This window comes from Protopterus annectens, chromosome 17.part0, assembly GCF_019279795.1.
Source record: "Protopterus annectens isolate FY-2018-M chromosome 17.part0, PAN1.0, whole genome shotgun sequence".
NCBI lineage: Eukaryota > Metazoa > Chordata > Ceratodontiformes > Protopteridae > Protopterus > Protopterus annectens.
The window spans coordinates 546,815,121-546,836,249 of record NC_056751.1 but is presented as its reverse complement, the minus strand read 5'-3'; positions in this window follow the sequence as shown (position 1 = coordinate 546,836,249).

The window sequence follows — 21,129 nt, the reverse complement described above, 5'->3', positions numbered from 1 at the left end:
ACAAAAAAAATATACATATCAAATCGGTTGTCTGAATAATGACCCCAAATAGATGACTGCTGTTTTGGTGATGAGGAACAAAGAGTTTAATTGCTCAGGATGGTATTGGTGATCAACAGACACTGAGGGCAAAAAGAAAGAAAGAAAAGATGAGCCTGGAAGAGTGTTAACAGTGAATGTGTAGTAAGAAGGTATTTTTTTCCTTTATCTTTTACCAGCCTTTATCTGCTGGCTGTCAAGCCTGCACAATGGCACACAGACATATTCATTCCCTGGTGGTGACGATCACCTTAGATTTGCCAGTTCAAGGACCTGAGTGGGGGAGCTATTATGCAGGTAGACATCAGGGATTCTTCTGCTCTCATGAGAGAATGTTTTGTAATAAGGCCCTAACCTTTCCAGTGGTGATGATGTGCACACCTACCTTATTGCAGGGAATGACATTGCTCCTGTTATACCCATACATGTCTCCTCCCTAACATGCAGGGCAGGATCTACCATCACCAGCTTGTCAGTCACAGTTCATGCCTCTCAGCTGTAATGATTAAGGAATAGCACTATGAGTTTTGACCTGTGGTGGTGGTGCTGCGGTAGTGTTGTCGACTCACAGCAAGACGTTGTCCGTTCGATTCTCAGCTAAAGCATCTTCTGTGTAGAGACATGCGTGAAGGGGTGTACCTTCATTGATGGTTGTGCATCAGAGCTGGTAACTTGACACGTAAAAATCTTCTACCAATCATTAGCGGACCGGAGTTCTGCTGTGGCGACCCCTAACCGAGAAAAAGCTGAAAGACACAAACAAACAAACTATGAGTTTTGACCTTTAGGTTAAGCCTTGCTCCTCCCAGATCTACTGATATTCCAAATAATGTTGGACCTATTTATGGGTACATTCCTTATTAAATAAACAAACTAATCTTATGCAACATTTTACTAGCACTAACTATATAGGGTCTAGTATAAAAAGACCTTCCACTATGAACTATAAGACAGTGTTTCTGTTTCTCACCCTCTACAATGATTTTAAAGGTAACTGCTGTGATTTTAATGCTCTGAGGCTGACAGGTAAGTGCATATCCCTCCCTTTATTGGTCCATGCTATCACTACACTGGAATGACCTCTATCCTTCAGCAGCAGAGAGCAAGCATAGACAGATGGGTGCCACCTCACTTCACTCAGGATAGGCATCATCCATCCTTCTTGCCAGAATTGTAAGTCACCCAATCCACTAGTTGAATACAGGTCCCATGGGTAGGATTTAGGCTTTATCTGTCTAAGCTAACAATTGGAGGTTTTTATAGTGATTGATAATTTGTGTATGTTTATGTTAGTACTTGTACAGCAGTAGGCTGAATATTTGGCAATCTTTCTGGACTGGAACGACTATTAGTTGATGACTGGACACCCCAGTGCTGTTATGACACATTAGTTTGTGCTGAGGTGGCATTGGTCACAATGACAACATAATGACTGGGAAACTGAATTTGCGGATACAAGGTGAAATTATTATTTTCTTTATTTTTGAATCTAACTTTGGAGGATATAACCCATTAACATTACTGTGTGTGGGCTTGGGTTCAGAGGATTATCATCTGCAGTAGAATGACTGGGTGGGTAAAAACAAGAGATCAGATTCATACACATAATTTCTGCTTAGCAGCTATACTATACTGTACTATAATGACACATGTTCAGTTGAGAAATAGAAATGTACGTCCATCAAGTGGTACACTCGTACACACAAAATACAAATGGAAAAACATAGTTCACTATTCATTTCAGTACACACTGAGTGCCATTCTGTGGGATGCCCCTATGATTAGGAAGTGTTAAATAAGCATGTTGTGCTGATATGAATCATACAGCACATAACATTGTATTAGCATGTGGCTCACTACAGGATAGGGGTGAATATATCAGGATGCCCAGCATGGTGGCACTGTATCCTTTCCTGTTAATAGTGTACATGGTACTTGGTGAGAATAGTATTAAAGAGCACATGCACCCTACTTTTGAATTGTACAGCAAGCACTTTAGTTAGATAGTGCCATTAACAGTAGACCATACAACAATGCTTTGTCATGCAGTAAAGTTGGCCGTCAATGGGGATGATATTGTTATTTATTCTCTATAGTTTATTGGCATATGTAATGTGCACCTTCTGCTTTCTTGGTGCTCAGTAACACATTGTCCTGCTATACTCAACAGATCTCTCTGAATTAGGAATTAACATTTTCCTTGTATTTTCTGTATACTGGTCTATGCAGTGACACTTTCCCTGAATGTCAGAAAGGGAGATGACAATCTATAGCTGAGGTTTTGGCTCCAGTAGAAAGTTACTTAGAAATGCTCAAAATTGTAAAGCTGACAATGGGCTTTGAGTATCCTACTCTAACTGAGGATTGCAGAGATGGCATCTGTAATGGGGGTATAGAAAGGAACAACTACTAAAGAAGTGAAAGTGAAACTGAAGTCAGTTTCAGCTGATGTCACTTTTATGGTTATTGCAGTTTAATCTGATGTCACTTTGAGTGGTAATGCAGTTTTAAATGATGCCACTTGGTACTACAGATGTTATGTAGTCTTATCTTGCCTACATTCTTCACCTGTGGGTTCGGAGCTGAATGTCAGCTCCGACTCGGCCTATTTACTAGCTCAAAAGTCTTTGATTGGCTGGGCTAAGATGGTATCCCACAATACACTGCTCCACATTCCCAGATCTCATTTGCCGCTTGTAGAGCTCGGACATGGTCTCAACTTTGCTGTGGCTAAGTATTGCTAAAAACTCTTTCTTGTGAAAATTTTTGGCTAATTGTTCTTATACAAATAGAGTGGTTCATAGTGTTGTTGCTGCATTACTTTTTTGTAGGTTGCGAGTGTTTTTGTGTGTGGTATCCCTTAATTCCCTCGGGCTAGGCCCGTTTGAGTTAGAGGACCTAGTCCTCCTTGTGGTGTTTGTCTGGCTGTCTTTAGGTGCATTTCACTTAATTTAAGTTGAGAACCATTTTATTTAGATGTTCTCCCCTGTGCTTGGTTGTTGGTTATACTTGTTCATCCATTTTCTGTGTTAGTGGTTTCCCGCCTTTTGTCAGTAGCAGCTGCTACAATTGTTGGCTTGGCATGTCTAAGGAACAAAAAGAGCATAAGCCCTCAGGCTTTAAAAAGTGTACAAAGTGTGCCTATAAAATGTCCATCACAGATGGACATTCGGTCTGTGTTTACTGTCTTGGAGCCATACACTTTCAGGAGTCATGCAGTTTCTGCCACGCCTTTAGTCCTCGGGTGCTCCAAGAGAGGAAAAACAAATTGATCCTAAAGGGACTGATAAAACCATCCTTTGAGGAGGATTTAGGTTCGGCTCCCAGCTCCCAGCTCCCAGTCGAAGTCTAAATCCTCCAAATCGAAGAAAAGGTCTCCGGCTCCATCTATTGCTTCGGAGCCACCTTGTAAAATTACCATTGTCGAGTCTGCTTCCTCGTCTCCACCGCATCAGGGCCGCAGGAGGTAGCTGTGTTGACTGAGTCTGCGTCTGCTCCGATAGTTTTGGAACCAATTCAGAGCCGGTCGCCAAGTTTGAGGCAGGGTTTTCCAGACAGGAGGTCCAGGTCTCCATCCATCTCATCCAAATCCTCCAGGCTTTCCAATTCGGATGTAGATAGGGTGGTGCATAGGCTCCTATAGTCGCCGGTGTTGGCCAAACTTTTCTCGGCTCCGACCCAGTCGGCTCTGGAGCCAGCTTTGTTAGTTGTTCCTGCTATTCCTCCTCCGAGCGCATCCTTGTAGTCGGAGCCGGTAAGCTCCACTCCAAGGGATGTTCCTGCATCAGCTCTGATCCCCCAGTGGAGTTTATCGGTGCCCACATTGGCTCCGACCCTGTCGGTCCCTCCACAGGGTTCAAGACCTGGGTCTCTTCGGTCGGGCCCAAAGGGGATGTCTTGGAACACCCTTCAGATCCGAGCCTCCCTCTCTGTGCCTCAGCTGTGGAGACACCGGTCACGGTCATGGCCTTGAAAGGCGGTCGGTCCTCAGATTCGGGAGGTTCCACCTTCGAGGCTATGCGGAGCACGCTGGCTAGATCAGCTACTTCTCTTGGATCGGGTCTTCTATCCCCCACACCAGCGAGAGCTTCTGACACCCACCTATCCTTAGATAGCAGAGCGCCAGGGCCTAAGGATACCCCCACGAGTGGTCTCCTTCTTTCTGAGGGGCCCTCAGAGCCTGTGCCTGAGGAACCCCCCAGAAAGAAATTGTGCAAGAGGAAGCATGTAGACTCCCAGGATGAGTCCCTCACTTCTGATACTGACCTCAAGGAATCGGAGGGGTCCACTACGTCTTCCTCAGAGGATGTTTCATTCTCCGATATCCTGGAGATCTTGAAACAAAGAGGAGACTGGCCCTCCAAAACCCCCTCCGAGGAGGAATCAGTATTCCTTAAGGCCTTTGGCACTCAGCCCTCCACATCCTGGGTGTCTCCACCCTTCGACGAGCTCCTGGACCTTATTTGTCTGAGGGTGTGGGAGACTCCTGACTCCATGGAGCCTATTCCTTGATGGCCCAACAAATTTTTGTCTGCTCCCCAAGGGAAAGAATTTTTAACAAAGGGAGTCCCGGTAGATGCTATGGTGGTGGCAGCTGCCACACAGAAGGAAGTTGCTGAGTCTTCCTCTTCGGTCCATCCTCCTAACAAGGAGTCTAGGACTATGGATTGGTACAGGAAGCGTACCCTGTCTTCAGCGACCTTTACCTTGTGGTCGCTGAATTATTTGTCTCATTTCACGCGGCTCCAGAGAGATCTCCTTAAGGAGTTAGGAGATACTCTAACGGGTAACGTGCCTGAGGCGGTGGCTCAGACTGTCAACGCTCAGCTCTCTACCCTCAACTCCATTGCTAACTCGTCCATGTGACTGATTTCGTATGCGGCCGAGGGAGCTAGTAGGGCAGCTAGCTCAGGGGTCGCCCTCAGGAGGCAAGCCGGGCTACACCTGTGTCACTTTGCGGAGGCCTTTAAGTCTTCCTTCACTGATGCCCCCTTTAATGATTCCTCCTTGTTCGGGACCAAAGTGAAAGACACCATCACCATGTGCGAGCAAGAGGGAAAGACCTTGTCTGCTGTGGGAGTCCATTTTTCCCTCCTGTTGAGACCTTATCCCAAATCTCAGCGAGGGGGAAAGATGTGGTTCAAAAAATCACAAAGGTCTTTTCCTACCGCACAAGGTGAGACCCCCAGAGGCAGGGGAGGGGGGTCATATTCAGGGAGATGTCGCCCCAGAGGCAGAGGGGGGCCCCCGCATTTCTGGGGACCGCGATTCCTTTCGTGGTTCCCCATACTCTCATTCCTGAGGGTGTGCCTGGCTGTGCTTCTCTGGAACCAGTCGGGGGTTGAATTTCCCGGTATCTGGAAGCCTGGGTCAACATCACCCAGGACAGATGGGTATTAGGGATAATCGCCGGAGGTTACACCATCCCATTTCACTCAACTCCCCCTCCCGTCAAACAGATCCCAGACATTCCACCCAGTCAAAGGGGTCATGCAGCAACAGAGGTTTCTTAGCTGCTAGAAAAAGGAGTCATCCAACCAGTCCCCCCAGACCAGATTGGATTAGGGACTTACTCGAGATTCTTTTTGGTGCCAAAAAGAACGGGGGACCTGAGACCCATTTTGGATCTCAGCTGACTCAATCATTACGTACACAAGTCCAAATTCTGGATGATCACGCTACAATCGATTCTCCCTTTGTTGGGAAAAGAAGTATGGATGTGCTCCATCGACCTGAAGGATGCTTATTACCACATCAAAATGGACAGAGCATCCAGATGTCATCTACGCTTCTGGCTGGGAGCCAAGCATTTCAAGTTTTGAGCCCTGCCCTTTGGTCTCACCACAGCCCCCAGGGTGTTCACCAAGTGCATGGCAGTGGTGACGGCTCACTTGAGACATCAAGGATTCCAGGTGTTTCCTTACCTGGATGACTGGCTCCTATCCACCCTCACCAAGCATCTACTTCTTCAAAACAGAGATACTACCATCGATCTTTGTCACCAGTTAGGCATTACAATAAACTGGAAAAAATCTGCCTTGCTACCTTCACAGCATGTCTCATTTATAGGAGCAGAGTTGGACACTATTCGGTTGAGAGCATTCCTACCTATGGAGAGGATCACAGGGTTGCAATGACAGGTTCGTATGATGATGCCTCTGACACATGTGAGGGCAAGACTAGTTCTTCAGTTACTGGGGACAATGGCATCCAGTATCATGATGGTCCTGTTAACAAGGTTACATATGAGGATCCTACAATGGCTCCTATTCGCCCAACGGTCCTTCCAAAGACTACCTCTATCCCATCCTATCTTAATCACAGGCAAATGCAAGCAGAACCTCAGTTGGTGGCTATGCACCAACAACTTAGACGTAGGGAAACCGTTTGTTCCACCCAACCCGGTAGCCACAGTGACCACGGATGCCTCCCGGATAGGGTGGGGGGGGGGCATTATCTCGGCAGGATGGTCCAAGGCACATGGCAGGAGCATGAGATAGACTTGCACATAAATGTCCTGGAGATGAGGGCAGTGCTCCTAGCGTTGCAGGCACTTCAGGATGTCTTCCCTCTAGGGACTATTGCGATACACTCAGACAACATGTCAGTAGTGTGGTATCTCAACAAGCAAGGAGGAACCAGATTGTACCCCCTATGCAGAGAGGGCATGAGGGTGTGGAATTGGGTGATAGCTTCCCAACGGGCCTTGGTGGCAATGCACATACCGGGGAAAACCAATGTGATTGCAGACAGGCTAAGCAGAGTGATCCTCATGCCTTATGAGTGGTCCCTGAACCGCCGGGTGGCGGACAGCATATTCAGCAAATGGGGTCAGCCTTGCTGCGATCTGTTTGCCAGTCCCCTCAATGGGAAATGTAGCAGCTTCTTCTTGCAGATCCCCCCACCGGGGGAATCACCAAGGGACGCTCTTGCGCACAATTGGCCCTCGGGTCTGCTGTATGCTTTCCCTCCATTTCCCCTTATCTCAAGGGTGATTCAGAAGGCACTATCCTTGGGAAGCAGATTGATTCTGATCGCACCACACTGGCCTCGACAAGTATGGTTCCCCTTCCTTCAACCTTACATTGTGGATGCTCCTTGGACTCTGGACCCTCGTCCAGACTTGCTGGCACATATGTCGGGACAGTTCCACTCCTCCCTGGAGACCCTCCGGCTGACCACCTGGCTACTCCACTTCCATCCGTAGTCAGGTGTCACGATTTTTCTCCAGACATGGTCCATATTCTCTCGTCCTCTCATAAACCGTCCACTAGGATAATCTACTCTAGCAAATGGAAAAGGTTTTTGATATGGGTCCATTCCAAAGGTATTGACACCTACACAGCCCCCATTGATTCTGTTTTGGAATTTCTGTCTCATTTATTCTACCAAGGGTCTGCCTCAGCCACCATCAAAGTTCAGCTGGTGGCTATTTCAAATTTTCATGTGGCTTATGAACCTAGCTTAATGGCGCACAGGCTGTGTAAAGCATTCCTGAAAGGCACTCTTCTCCTTCGCCCCCCTGTATCTCATCCTGTTATGCCCTGGGACCTCAATTTTGTTCTGCAGGCTCTCACTCTCCCACCCTTTGAGCCTGCGGCTTCCTGCAATTTAAAATTTCTTACATGGAAATCTGCCTTTTTGATAGCTATCACATCGGCTAGATGAGTCTCAGAACTCCAGGCCCTATCAATCAAGCCCCCATATTTGATATTCCATAAAGAGAGTCTCTCTCAGACCAAATCCGTCCTTTCTTCCCAAAGTGGCTTCCTTATCTAATATTAATCAGTCCATTGAACTACTGGTCTTCTTCCCCAATTTTTCCAACAAGGCAGAGTACCAGTTTCATCTGTTGGATGTTCATAGGCAACTACGCTTTTATCTACACAGGACTAAAGATTGGCAGAAGTCAGACCAGCTCTTCGTTTCTTTCTCAGAGAATTGCTTGGGGTCTGCGGTATCCAAGGTCACCATCTCTAGGTGGATAGCTGGTTGTGTCTCCATTATTTATCAGGCAGGGAGAAAGAGCCTGCCCTTCCCAGTCAGAGCACACTCTACCAGAGCAGTTTGCACTTCCACAGCCTTTCAGGCTAGGTTATCGATGGATGATATATGTGCAGCTGCAACATGGGCTTCTCCTCACACGTTTGTTTCCCATTACAAATTGGATGTGGTGTCCAGGGGCAGATCATCTTTTGTCTCCATAGTGCTCAGGAGTATTTTCCATTGAGCCACCCAGGATGTAGCTGCTAGGGACACTGTCCCACAGGTGAAGAATGTAGGCGAGATAGGACTACATAACATCAGTAAGTTATGTACTCACCATAACATTAGATGTATGTAGTCCATCTCGCCTCACATTCTTCATTACCCCCCACCGTCCCTAACACCTGGAGGATTTGGAGGATCACCTTGTACTTCTGATATTACAGAGTCCCTTTGGATAATTTGTTGGACCTCATTGTTATGGGTGTGTGTGTGTGTTTGGGTGATGGATACTATATTTCTGTTGGCAGCAAACTAGATCTGGGAATGTGGAGCAGTGTATTGTAGGATACCATCTTAGCCCAGCCAATCAAAGACTTTTGAGCTAGTAAATAGGCCGAGTCGGAGCCGACATTCGGCTCCGAACCCACAGGTGAAGAATGTGAGGCGAGATGGACTACATACATCTAACGTTATGGTGAGTACATAACTTACTGTTTTAGATGATATCACTTTGAGTGGTACTACAGTATCAGCTGATGCCACTTTGAGTGGTAATGCAGTTTTAGATGATGCCACTATAAGTGGTACTGCAGTTTTAGCTGATGTCACTTTGAGTGGTACTGCAGTATCAGCTGATACCACTTTGAGTGGTACTGCAGTTTTAGCTGATGCCATTTTGAGTGGTACTATGGTATCAGCTGATGCTACTTTGAATGGTAATGCAGTTTTATATGATGCCACTTTGAGTAGTACTGCAGTTTTAGCTATTGCCCCTTTGAGTGGTACTGCAGTTTTAGCTGATGTCACTTAGAGTGGCACTGTAGTTTCAGCTAGTCACGTTTAGTGGTATTGTTGTTTCATCTGATGCCACTTTTTGTGGTATTACAGTTATGCCCATGTTGCATACCACATGGTGAAGGACTGTAATCCATCTAGTTCATGTTTAGTATGCATAACAATGTTAATAATCACAGCCCTATAGCATCTGAGTTTTGTTTATATTTGTCTACCTTTTGAGGGACATACTACTGCAGCCTGATTTTTCTTGACCTGCCTGTGATAAGTGCATGTGCTTGATCTTTTTGAGGGAGAGATCAGAAGCCATTACTTTCTTACCAGATGAGGGGGACAGATTATCACCATCATTACCAATTGTTTAGCTTCTGATTTACATGGAAACTCCTCATACCTCTCAATCATACCGAATTATTCGTTTTTTGCCAAGTTTTGGGGTCCAAATGAAGGGGTGCCACGATTCCCAAGTGGCACCCCTTCATTTCTGATTTTTTTCATTTATTTTTTTAAATTTTTTAAATATCGCGCTGTCGGACCTGACGTCATCATGTGCATGATGACGTCAGCTCCGTCAGGGCTACCACCCAGTCGGAATCGAGCTCAAGGATCTCACGTTGTCATTTCCAGCTGGTCTGGCTTCAAATGCGAGCAGGAACCATTTGATCTTTTTAACAGCAGCACTCGTTAACATTTGGATGCTCACTCGTTACAAATGCGCAGACTCCAGGGAATAATTCGCTGAGTCTTGCTCTATGAACAGCCGTGGATTTACGAATGCATGAACAGCAGAGTTTGGCTGTGGATTTCATTTTGGAGTTACAAATGCACAGACTCCAAGGAATAACTCACTCTATGAACAGCCCTGGATTTACAAATGCATGTTTTGGATTTACCGCTCACTCTGGAGTTACAAATGCATTGGATTTACGGCTCGCTCTGGAGTTACAAATGCACAGCCATTCCAGGTTTGGATTTACCCAGGGTGTGTGTGTGTGTGTGTGTGTGTGTGTGTGTGTGTGTGTGTGTGTGTGTGTGTGTGAGACTAATGTTAGCAAGGATTCCCCAATATTACTTAAGACTGTATGAGCATACCTATCAACCTGGAAACATCACAAATCTGGACAAAGCTCATAGAAAATAGGTACAAATCTGTACGCTGATTAACATCTAATTTGCATACATAACTACATAACCCCACCCACTCCAATAGAATTGTGGGATATCAACTTTCAAATGCAAACTGAAGAACAGACAACCAAAATATGGCACCACTGATCCCCTTCAGCCATTCCAATGTCCCATTACCTGGCAATTTTGCCCCATTTACCATAAACACTAATGTGTGCATACTGCTTTACTTCTACAATGATTATTTGGATTTTATTTTGACATCTACTAAATAAAGCAATACTGTCTCAACACGGCCAGCCTTAGGCATAGGCAAACTAGGCAACCGCCTAGGGCGCTGTACAGGTCGGGCTAGTAAAAGGCGCAGTTTGCGTTCATTTAGTCATTTTAATTAATTTACTTTTCTTATTATGCGAACGCATAATAAGAAAAGTACATTAATTAAAATGACTAAATGAACCATAGGGCACCGGACGAGGGGGAGGGATGAGTGCCCTCCCACTTTTATACCTGAGGTGTGGCCAGGAAGCTTCAACAACTACAAAAAAAAAAAAAAAAAAACTCTGTTCCACTACCTTTAAGAAGTACATGCGCGTCGTACGCACGTACACCAACACTGTTGTAAAGACTGCTGGCACAATGAGTGGCCAAATTTATGGTAGATGCATGCTGGAACAAACACTTCCAGATCAGCGAGTCCTCAAAAAGTACGTGTCAGAAGTGTCTCACGATCTACGCCCTGTAGCTATTGCAAAGCTAATTGTGCCTTTGTTTGTAACACTTCTGTAAGTATTTTTCCGAGCCTTAGGTCGAGGTCTTGCCACATGTCATGCTGTGGTGCTATACAAGCGGTTGCACTGTGCTCTTGTGTAAACATTGAATAGTTGGAAACAAAACCAAAAATAATGTCGTGTCAAAGGCGCAAAATCTGGGACATTTTTTAAATATTACTCTTAATTAATTTCAACATTACATTTTAGTAGTGCAGCTGGCTTTGCATCACCGTACATTTTCTGAACAGTAGAGAGAGTAATGCAGCAATTGTGATATTACTGAACTTCACTGATTTACCCAAGATCACGTTATAGGATGGATAAGACAAAATTCAGCGGCTTTCTGCAAAATGGTTAAATAAAGCGGCATAGTTGTAACTGCTGTTATGCGACCAGCACCATGGTCGAGCTTGTGCACGTGTGCAAGACTTCCAAAGAAAACACATGACAAGATGTCCGTGTTGCTAACAACAGTAATCCATTCAAAAGTTTACGGGCAAGCAAGTACTTAAGCTTGAGCTACTTCCATCTGGCTGCGTAGTTTTTGTTAAGCATTTGTTCAGCACCGTAAAAATCTATTGCCAATCATAAGCGGACTGGCGTTCCACTGTGGCGACACCTAACCAGGAAAAGCCAAAAGACATTACTTTCTCTGATTTACAAAACTTGAAAAGGGGTAATTGATTATACAGACAAATTTTATTTTCACGGTCTGTATCAAAAACATTCTGCTACATTGGCAAGTCTTCCCTCCAGCTATTAGGAGCATCCACTATTCTCTCTTTATATGATGACAGTTTTTTTTTTTTGGTATACAAAGAAAATTCTTTTGGCATTGCCTCTTGTCTCATTGTGCAATTTGTGTGTGTACTGTTATAAGTCTGGTTAGATGCCCATTTACAGAGGAGAGCTGTGCAGAAAAGCTTCACCAGTCATGGTGATTTAAAAGTGGATGTGAAAGCCAGTAAGTTAAGCACTTTTAAGAAACCCAAACTGTGCAAAAGAATAACCAATAGAAATGATCAAATCTGATGCAAATACCAATTGTTTTTATGAAACTACAACAGTGATCACATGGAGTAGCAATTATTGTTGCATGAGACAGAAAAGCAACTTTCTTCCATCTTGACTGGACATGTAAGTTATTTACATATATGGGTAAAGGGGAATTAAATTAAATTATAGTTATTCACAACAGTGTTGACCTTTTTCCTTTACTCAGCTCTAAGTGGGTGATGTTTGGTCTAGTGCCCCGCCCCTCTCCTCCATCTCGATGAGCCTAGTCTTCTTTAACTTGTAAATGTACTGCAGGGGGGAGTCATAGGGTAATGTATTCCCAGTCCAGCCTCAGCTGGTAATGCAAGCCTGCAGCATAGAGGAAATATCACCAAACATAGCATTACCTGCCTTTGACTGCTTTGTTGCATGTGTTAGAAATCAGGCATAATCAAATGGTTCCCTACACATCAAAAAATCTGGAGACTTGAGTCCTGTGCTTCACAAGTTGATATATTCAGGAAGTATTTCCAGCCTTCTGAAGTGACTTCCTTTTCATTTTACAACAGCTGTCTGTCTAACTGGTTTGTAGTTTCCCTTCTCTTTCTGCAGGTCTGTCTTTTGAAGGTAAATTCAATCTTTTTTTAAACAGTAAAGAGTCACCATCTAATCATGACCCATCCCGATTCAAGTGATCGGGAATGGGGTTCACTAATTTTCCTCTTCATTCATTTTAAAATTATCGAATCCCCAATATGGGCCAGATATTTTGTCCAAACTGTCAGTCTTTCACCACCACCATTGTACAACCAGCTACTCTTTAATCGTTTTTATTATTGTTGCTCAAATCAGAAGTTGCTGTTCATTATGTCTGCCTTTTCTGTAGTGGTCTAGCTTCAAATTCATTCCCATTTGTCTCAATTCAGTACTTTTGTGATGGCTTATGTTCACTGTTTCTGCACTTGTAACATGTTTTTTCTTTCCTTTCATCTTGGTGGTTGTTGCCGTTTCCTCACACCAGGCTTTTGCTTTTCTGATATCTGCCTCCCTCTACTTTAGCTGACTTAATTCTGTATCTCTCTCCAAGTTGGTTTCCTGAATGTCAGTGTGCACTCCTTGATATTTTCTATTAATTCTAACAAATGTAGTATTTCCATTTTTGTTTTTGTAGGGTTGCCACGTGCAGTGGTGTGCAATATGTGTGTTTGTGGTTCTGATTCTTCTTCAGTGTTTCTCCTTCTAGTTTATGTGATAGAACCTTACTATAAGTCACTTTTTTATGTTGCCAAATTTTACTCACTTAAAATCCAGTACTTTGGATTTTTGTGTAACTCAGTTGTAATACAGTTATGTATTATGAATATTATGATATGGTGATAAGTTTCCCTGTATAAGTACATAACTTTCTTATCTGATAGGAATGGGTACATCATCTACAACTCACAGGACACATTCAAGCTCTTCCTATCAGGTGTTACAATAACAGAACATACTCTTGATAATTGTAGTGGCAAAAGCAGATCTTTTTTTTTTCTTGTTTGAAAATTTAATTACATTACAAGGTATATTTTTCTTCTTATGCATTTAAATGATTTAAGGAAATTACTGTAGTGGCTTTCTTGGGGAGTGACCTACCTGTGGGTTTGGCTCAAATAGGGTTGTTTTGTGAGTATGTTGTGGGTAGGGCATAAGGGGGCGCCGGAGCACTACTTCGCCTAGGGTGCCATTTCAGTTAAGGCCGGCCCTGTGTCTCAATGAAAATAGACTTGGCATTAAAACGTCTCTGCCCTTGAAAGTCACATTCATTGAAATAGCATTGAAACACACACCACACACCACACACCGCATACAAAGAAAATGCATCTGGCCAGTGGTGGATAAAGATTACCTTTGAGCCATTTTCAAATCATTGGCCGCTTACACACAAAACAAGAAACATATATTTCTTCTTTTCTTTGATACACCTTCCTGACTTTATTAGTTATATTCCTTGTATAATACAACACACTTGTTAGAGCGCATTTTAAATTTATTGTTTGAACGTTTTTCCAGTTGGCTGTACTGTAGGCAATGAAACAAAATGCATGAACCAATAATGACAAAACTGCCCAATTCAGAACATTTCCATCATAAAAGGAATATAACTTCAGTTTGCATTTGAAAGTTCATATCCCACAAGTCCATTGGAGTGGGTGGGGTTACATAATTATGTATGCAAATTAGATGTTAATCAGCGTACAGATTTGTACCTATTTTTCACGGGCCTTGTCCAGATTTTTGATGTTTCCAGGTTGAGAGGTATGAAACTCCTGTACCTCTACATTTTCGACTCTGCACAGATTGGCACTTCACTATGCTGGGTGCCTTGTTTTGCTAGTTAGCACAGTACATCTCATATCGAGTTAGTTCACATTTACAGTCATCGAGTAGAAATCACGTTATTATCATGTAAACTTTCATTGACCTATTTATCAGTGCTGTACCACACAGACCACAAACATTAAGCTGTGCTTTGATTTTATTTTTCATGCTGTTTTTATTGGTTTGCATCCCTTGTTTGCATGCTGCCTTCCTTATCTTGACTTATTTTTTCATTATCTCTAGTTTTCCATAATCTCAGCCAATAGTTATGAATTTCTTTTAGATTTTATCTATTATAGCAACAGTTATATTATGTTTTTGTTCTGCTGCTATGAGTTACCTTTCACCTGTTCTTAACCATGTTACCTAACTGCTGTACTTTTCTGTATAGGTCTGTGTAGTACAACAGTTCTATTATTCTTCATTGGTCTACAAAATACTTTTGGCAAAAAATAGTTTTATATTGAATTTGATTTGAAATGTGCTCTTTTGGTATTGTATTGCTATCACTGGGATGCATATCTTTTTAACGTTTGGAATTGCTCTTTAGTATTTTGAAACTACTTTTTGGTATTCAGCTGTTTATTGGAAAACATTTGTCGTGTGCCCATTTTTGATACCTAGATACTTAGCTGTCTAAGTTTCTAGCTTTTCCTTCACTGCTGCCTGCTACTTCGGTCTAGATATTTAGCCAAGTAGCCAACTACCATTAACATATTACTTAACCCCTAACTTTAGCACTCAAATATCACCATCTATCACATAGAAAGAGAACCTATTACAACCTCTTTCTTATCTAACCTAGTAACATTATATAATGTGAGGCACTGTAGCAACTGTTTACTGAAAAAAATGCAATTCTCTCACATAGTAACTACCTTTGAGATATATAAGCATTTACTTAAACTGGAGACTAATCTCACCACACTACCTACTGTCATTAAAAATCAGTACAACACAACACCTAAATATGATGAGGTAGCTCAACAAAATTTTCCCCCAAACCCTCCAGGCACCCCTACAGCAAACCTCATCCACCTAGAAATACTTCTCCAACTCTCTTCCCTCATATACCAACACCTACTTCTTACATAAACTGTCATAACTGCAAGGAAAGCCTCCTGTAGGCTCACAACAAACTTTAGCAAAGTCTTAGTCATTGGTGGTTCTATTCAGAGAAACACAGACACTGAATTTACTAAGATGGACAAGGAGATGCATCTTGTGGGCTAGTATTAGGCACATCAGTAGGTTACTTGTGAAGATTCACTATTCCCGATATGAATATGACCTCACATTTTCCATGGTATGAGTGAATGATCTTAGGCATTCTATCCCAAGGAAGATGCAGAGAGAGAGAGAGAGAGAGAGAGAGAGACTATTGTGGTTCTGTCACATTGTCTCCAAAGAAGATAAGACCTTAATAACGAGTAGCATTCTGCTTTCATTGACAGATGTGTACATTCAAACAAAATAATCACCTTGTTAATTTGCATTATGCCAGGGGGACCCAGTATGTATCCAGCTTATTTTTAAAATGTGCAACATATGAGATGAGACTATTGCTTACTGGAGAACCTACAAGCTGCTTCTCAGGAACTAGCTTAGGATTAGTACTTCTGTTTCACTCCAAGTGAGAGAAAGAGCAGAGGAACACTGCTTCCTAGTTTTCCTAGTGACTAGCAATTACTGCAAAGGCTGAAAACTGCTTATTAGGAGCCTGCTTGGTATTAATTTTACTGTCTGCCTGCTAATGAGATACGGAGCAGAGGGGCATTCATCCCTAGCCATTTCTGTTAAGACAGTCTGTGTGAGGGACTTCTCTGATAGCCCTTTTGATGGGAAACTGCTTAGCTTACATTTTGGACCACTGTGCAGCTGACTGTCTGTTGTGCTAATGTGCTTTTCATGCTCCAGATGGCATGTACCAGGCGACAGTAACATGTATACACCTCTGCAATATCTGGCATGATCCTATAGATCACTAAAGAGCCTGCAGGAGTTATCATGTAATTAGCAATGGTGTCTTACTCATGGTGACAAAAGGAACAAAGAGACACTGATTTCTAGGTGAATGCAGTCATGGTGAGAACACCACCAGCAGGTAGCAAGAAGTAGCCAACAGGTAAACCATCAGTATTTTTCTTTTGTGCCTTATGCAGTGGATATTATACTGCATCTCTCCTACGGTTGCTATATAGGTTCAAAGGTTCATAGGTGTATACTAGGCTAATGCCCTTTATAAGCCTAACCAAACATCCAAAATGTTTCTTGCAGGTTTATGTGCCCTAGAGGTTATTTTAAGGGGCATTTGTAAGCTAGGGCAAGATTTACGAGCTGCCTTTATCCATTACAGAATAGGTGTTATACATGGGGTGTATTTCTCATTTCCCATCCACTGGTTCAGGTTTCACTTGACTAGAATTTGGAGAGAGCTCTGCTTCACATTGATAGGAAGCCTAATCCAGAGCAGGGGAATTCTGTGAGACACATGCCTGCCCTCTAACATGCCCTAACATGTTCAATTTATGTCGGAAGTAAAGTTAGACTGAGTAATTCTGATGTTATTTGCATCGGAGTATGCCAAGCATGCATCGCCTCTCAACAGTCTGTAGGAAACAGAGTATAGAGATAGAGGTTTGAGTCAACCTGCATAGGACATGCAGTTTACTCCTTGTATTCTTTTTCTGAGAAACCTGTGTGGATGTTCCAGTTGTTGTGTGTGCCTGCTCATGTTCATACCGAAAGGGGTGTTGTACTCGATGGGCCTGCAAAGGGCCAAATATACTAGAATGATGACTTTCTTGGACCTAGCTGCCATGCCACTGCTTATAATTTAGTAACATAAAATTATTTCATTACTAGCTTAGACACATGTATGTCGAAAGCCAGGTTATTATCTACATACATACCCAAATCCCTGACTACTGGTTCTACTCCTACAGGTGTATTATCAATGAGGTAATTAATTAGGGTGAATAACTTCTCAAAGGATACTATTACACATTTTTTAGCATTGAGTATTAAGCCATAGCATTGGTACCACTCATTTGTCTGTGTTAGCCCTTTCTGTAGGATGTTAGCATCTTTGGGGATTCTATGATTGCTAATAGGTTGCAATCATCTGTAAACTTGATCAGTCAAAAACCCTTGACATAGGCCTTGATTTCTGAGAAATAAATGCAAAAAATGAGCTAACCCAGCACAAACAGAATTTCAGGGACTCTGCTATAATAGTCAGCATTTTTGTGGAGGTGGTCTCTTCTATCCTATCTTCTTCTGTCATATCTGAGAGGGAACTGGCCATCCAGTGCATAACACAGTAGTTTATGCCTATATCCATGAGTTTGTTTACAATGTTCAAGTGTGGTATTGTATCAGATACCTTACACAGGTCAAGGTAGGCAGTATGCACCATTTTGTCCTCATCCATTGCCCTGGTGAATGTCTCAAACATGTCTACTAGGTTGAGTAGGCATGGTTTACCTTAATGAAACCTATCTGGGTTGGATTCAGTGTTTGAAGGTTTTCTATGTCCTTATTAATAATTTCCATGATAATGCTTTCCATGGTGTTGCATGAAATTAGTCAGACTTATAGGTCTGTAGTTCCCAAGGTGCATTGATGACCTGCCCTTATGCAGAGGATGACTGTTGCAATTTGACATTCACATGGCACAAATCTTCTCTGGAGGCTATGGTTAAACAGATACTCAGTAGTCCTGACAGTTCATTTTTCTGGCTGATTAGAAGGCATCCTGTGATATTATCAAGGCCCATTGTTGCAGTGCTTTTGGATTAGACAGTGCATCTAGGATTTGTTCCCTAATGATAGTTGGGGAGGGTATTGTTTGATGGTATTTCCTGGGCAGGAGGCCAGAGGAGACAAAGGGGAAAAAATGGAGCTGAATTTGTCAGCCAGCAGATTTGCTATATCATCTGAGTCCGTGTAGGTAGCTTCATTTACAGTCAGTTCTGCACGGTGTTGTGTGCTGCCTTTGAGTATTGGACATAGCTAAAGAAACCCTTGTTGTCTTTTGCCTGAAAGGCTATATTTTTCTCAAATTTGGCTTTAGTAGACTTAATTTGCCCTTTTATTTGCTTGCCTAGATTGATGAGAGTGTTTTTATCAAACTGAGTATAGCACTTCCTAATATTAATTGTCTTTTTTTTCTTTGGTTTTGCAACCTGTTTGTGTTTGGATTCCACCAATGTGGTTTGTTTTCTGGGTTAGTTCTGGGTGTATTTCTGGTAGGCATAGCTGTTTCTATTCATTTGTTGACATGATTGCAAAGAGTTTCTGTGAGCAATTCTGAATAGGCAGCTGCGTTCTCAGTGTTGGTGGGGGGGGGGGCTTGAAATTTTGACAGGCTGTCACTTAGTAGTGGGAAGTCTTCCTTAGAATAGTTACTAAATGTTATGAGATTAACAGGAGTCATATAACTGATTTTTATTATGAAGGAGACAGCTTTGTGGTTTCATCTTCCCAGAGAGGACACTATACCGGGGGGGAGGGTTAGAGTGTTCTCCCATGTTTGTGAGTACCAGGTCATGTAAGTTTGCATATAAGCTATCTGGTTCAAGATGTTTGTGTCTACAAAGTCCAGAAATTTCTGGGCCTGTAAGTCTGGGGCTGTGTATGTGTCCCAGTTTACAGTGGAATAGCTGAAGTCATCCATAAATATGGTGTTGGGTTGAATGGCGAGGCCCTCTAGTAACTCTAAGTATGAGTTATGTTTTTTTTTTCATCTTAGAGGGTGACTTATAGCTTGCAAGGATATGACATGAGACTTTACCTTTGGAAATCTGGACACAGAGAAGCTCAAGCTTGCTGTCCTGCTTTCACAGTGTTGAACTGAGTTTATTATGGATATAGACTGAGACACCTCTACCTTTGGTCCTTGCTTGTGCAGTAGCTAGCTTGAGTGTGTGGAAGGCATTGTAGCCCTGCACTGCTGAGGTGCTCTGTGCAGCTTTAAACAATTTCTCATAAATTGAACAAATGTCCACATTCTCCAGGATGAGCTGAGCCTGGAGGGAGTGGAGTTTTTTCTTCAGGCTCCTGGCATTGAGCAGTAACACCTTTAGACTCCCTTGACTTGGTTTTGTTAGATCTGAAGGTTTGTCAGTTTGGCATTCCATAAACAGGCACTATGGGGAGGACAATGCTTTAGCCAGTATTCAAAAGCCCAGAGGGGACAGGTGCAATCCTTAGCAAAGCAATATGGTCTGTTGACCATATCCTCCCATCCTGACAAATATTGCATCCCCTTGGAGTGGCACCAGAAACTAATTAAACTATTGAAATCAATATTTTTTGTTTATATTATGGCTTCGTCCTTGATGAAGGTAGAATACCGCTCAACGCTAGGCACATATTTTGTTTTACAAGAAACATATTTATTAAATTATCATGTGTGGCACAGATAATCTTACATTTATATAAATGAAAATAAATCATAGTGGCACAATCTCAGTTACAAACATTATCCCTTACAAACCATGTCAACATAGCTGTAGCTGCAAACATTATACATCACTTTTAATATATCCAGTCATTGTCAGTCAACCATTGCATAGCTCATTCAAATCCTGCCTTCTTTTAAACATTGTTCCTCCTCTGCATGTAGTGGTCCTACATTTCCCATTTTCCCTGTGTAATTTACTCCTACCCTTTTCTAAAGATCCCAGTTCCAGTTGTTTGTATCTCTGTTACTATCTTTGTTACTTCTAGTAAAGTTGGTCCAAACCTTGACTTCCACTTTCTCATCACCCTGGCAGCCATCACAACCAGACTCGGAAAGGCCTTACCATATCCAGGCCTGGGACACATAGTCTGAGAGCTCCATAATGTATCTGTTTATATAGTCCGGGGAGGTACAGCTCAGGTTATTTACACCTGCATGGATTATGACTGAGTGATATTGGTACTTCTGTTCTAAGGACTTGAGTGCATTGGTGATTTGGCAGATTGTGGCCCCTGCAGACAACTGACCATAATTTTCTCCTTATTCAGCTTGGTGAAAAGCTGAGCATTGCTTATTCATTCTAGTGCAATGTTAATGTATTGACTTTTAGTTGACTATATCATTTAGGGACCAGTACATTCAAATTGCTTTAGTAGGTGGACTATTGTCCTGCTCAGTAGAGACATACCTAGCTCAACTGGTGCAGTGGGCAAATCACAGACAGGCATCCCTTCATAAAAAGTTCCCACAAGATAAGAAGCTGAAGACAAAATGGAAAAGACACCATAAGAGCTGCAGAAGTATAGTAAGTATGCTTCAGACGATGTGGAGTAGTAACCATAGCATGATACCTGGAAGTGTAAGTGAGTTTATCAGCAATGTTCAACTAAATTATCAAAAGATGCTGGTTAAAAGTCAGCCATTTGAGGCTTTAAATGGCTAAGGAATGATGTGTTCTACAGAGATGTCCTGCAACAGACTAAGTTACCCTATAATAAGGCAGCTTCAGCTTATGGAAAAGTGGAGAATGTAGATTAGTTAGAAAATGTAAGGAACATAGCAGTGATGGGAGTAGATGTACATTAGCAGTAGGTAACTGAGTACCCTGGGAAAAATGGTGGCTTGATATTTCCTGCTCTGCTATTGGATGGTTTTGGACACAGCTTTAGCAATATTTTTTTGAGTTGTGACTGAATATTACTGATGAGACCAAATATATTTTTGAAATCACTTTCTTAGTTGATGACTCATCTAAAGAGGATAGTTAAGGTAAACCAGTCTTTAGATGATATGAAGGCACTTACATTGGGAGTAGAAAGGGCTGAGTTGTTAGAATGGTTGTGATTTTTGTTTCTTGCTAGA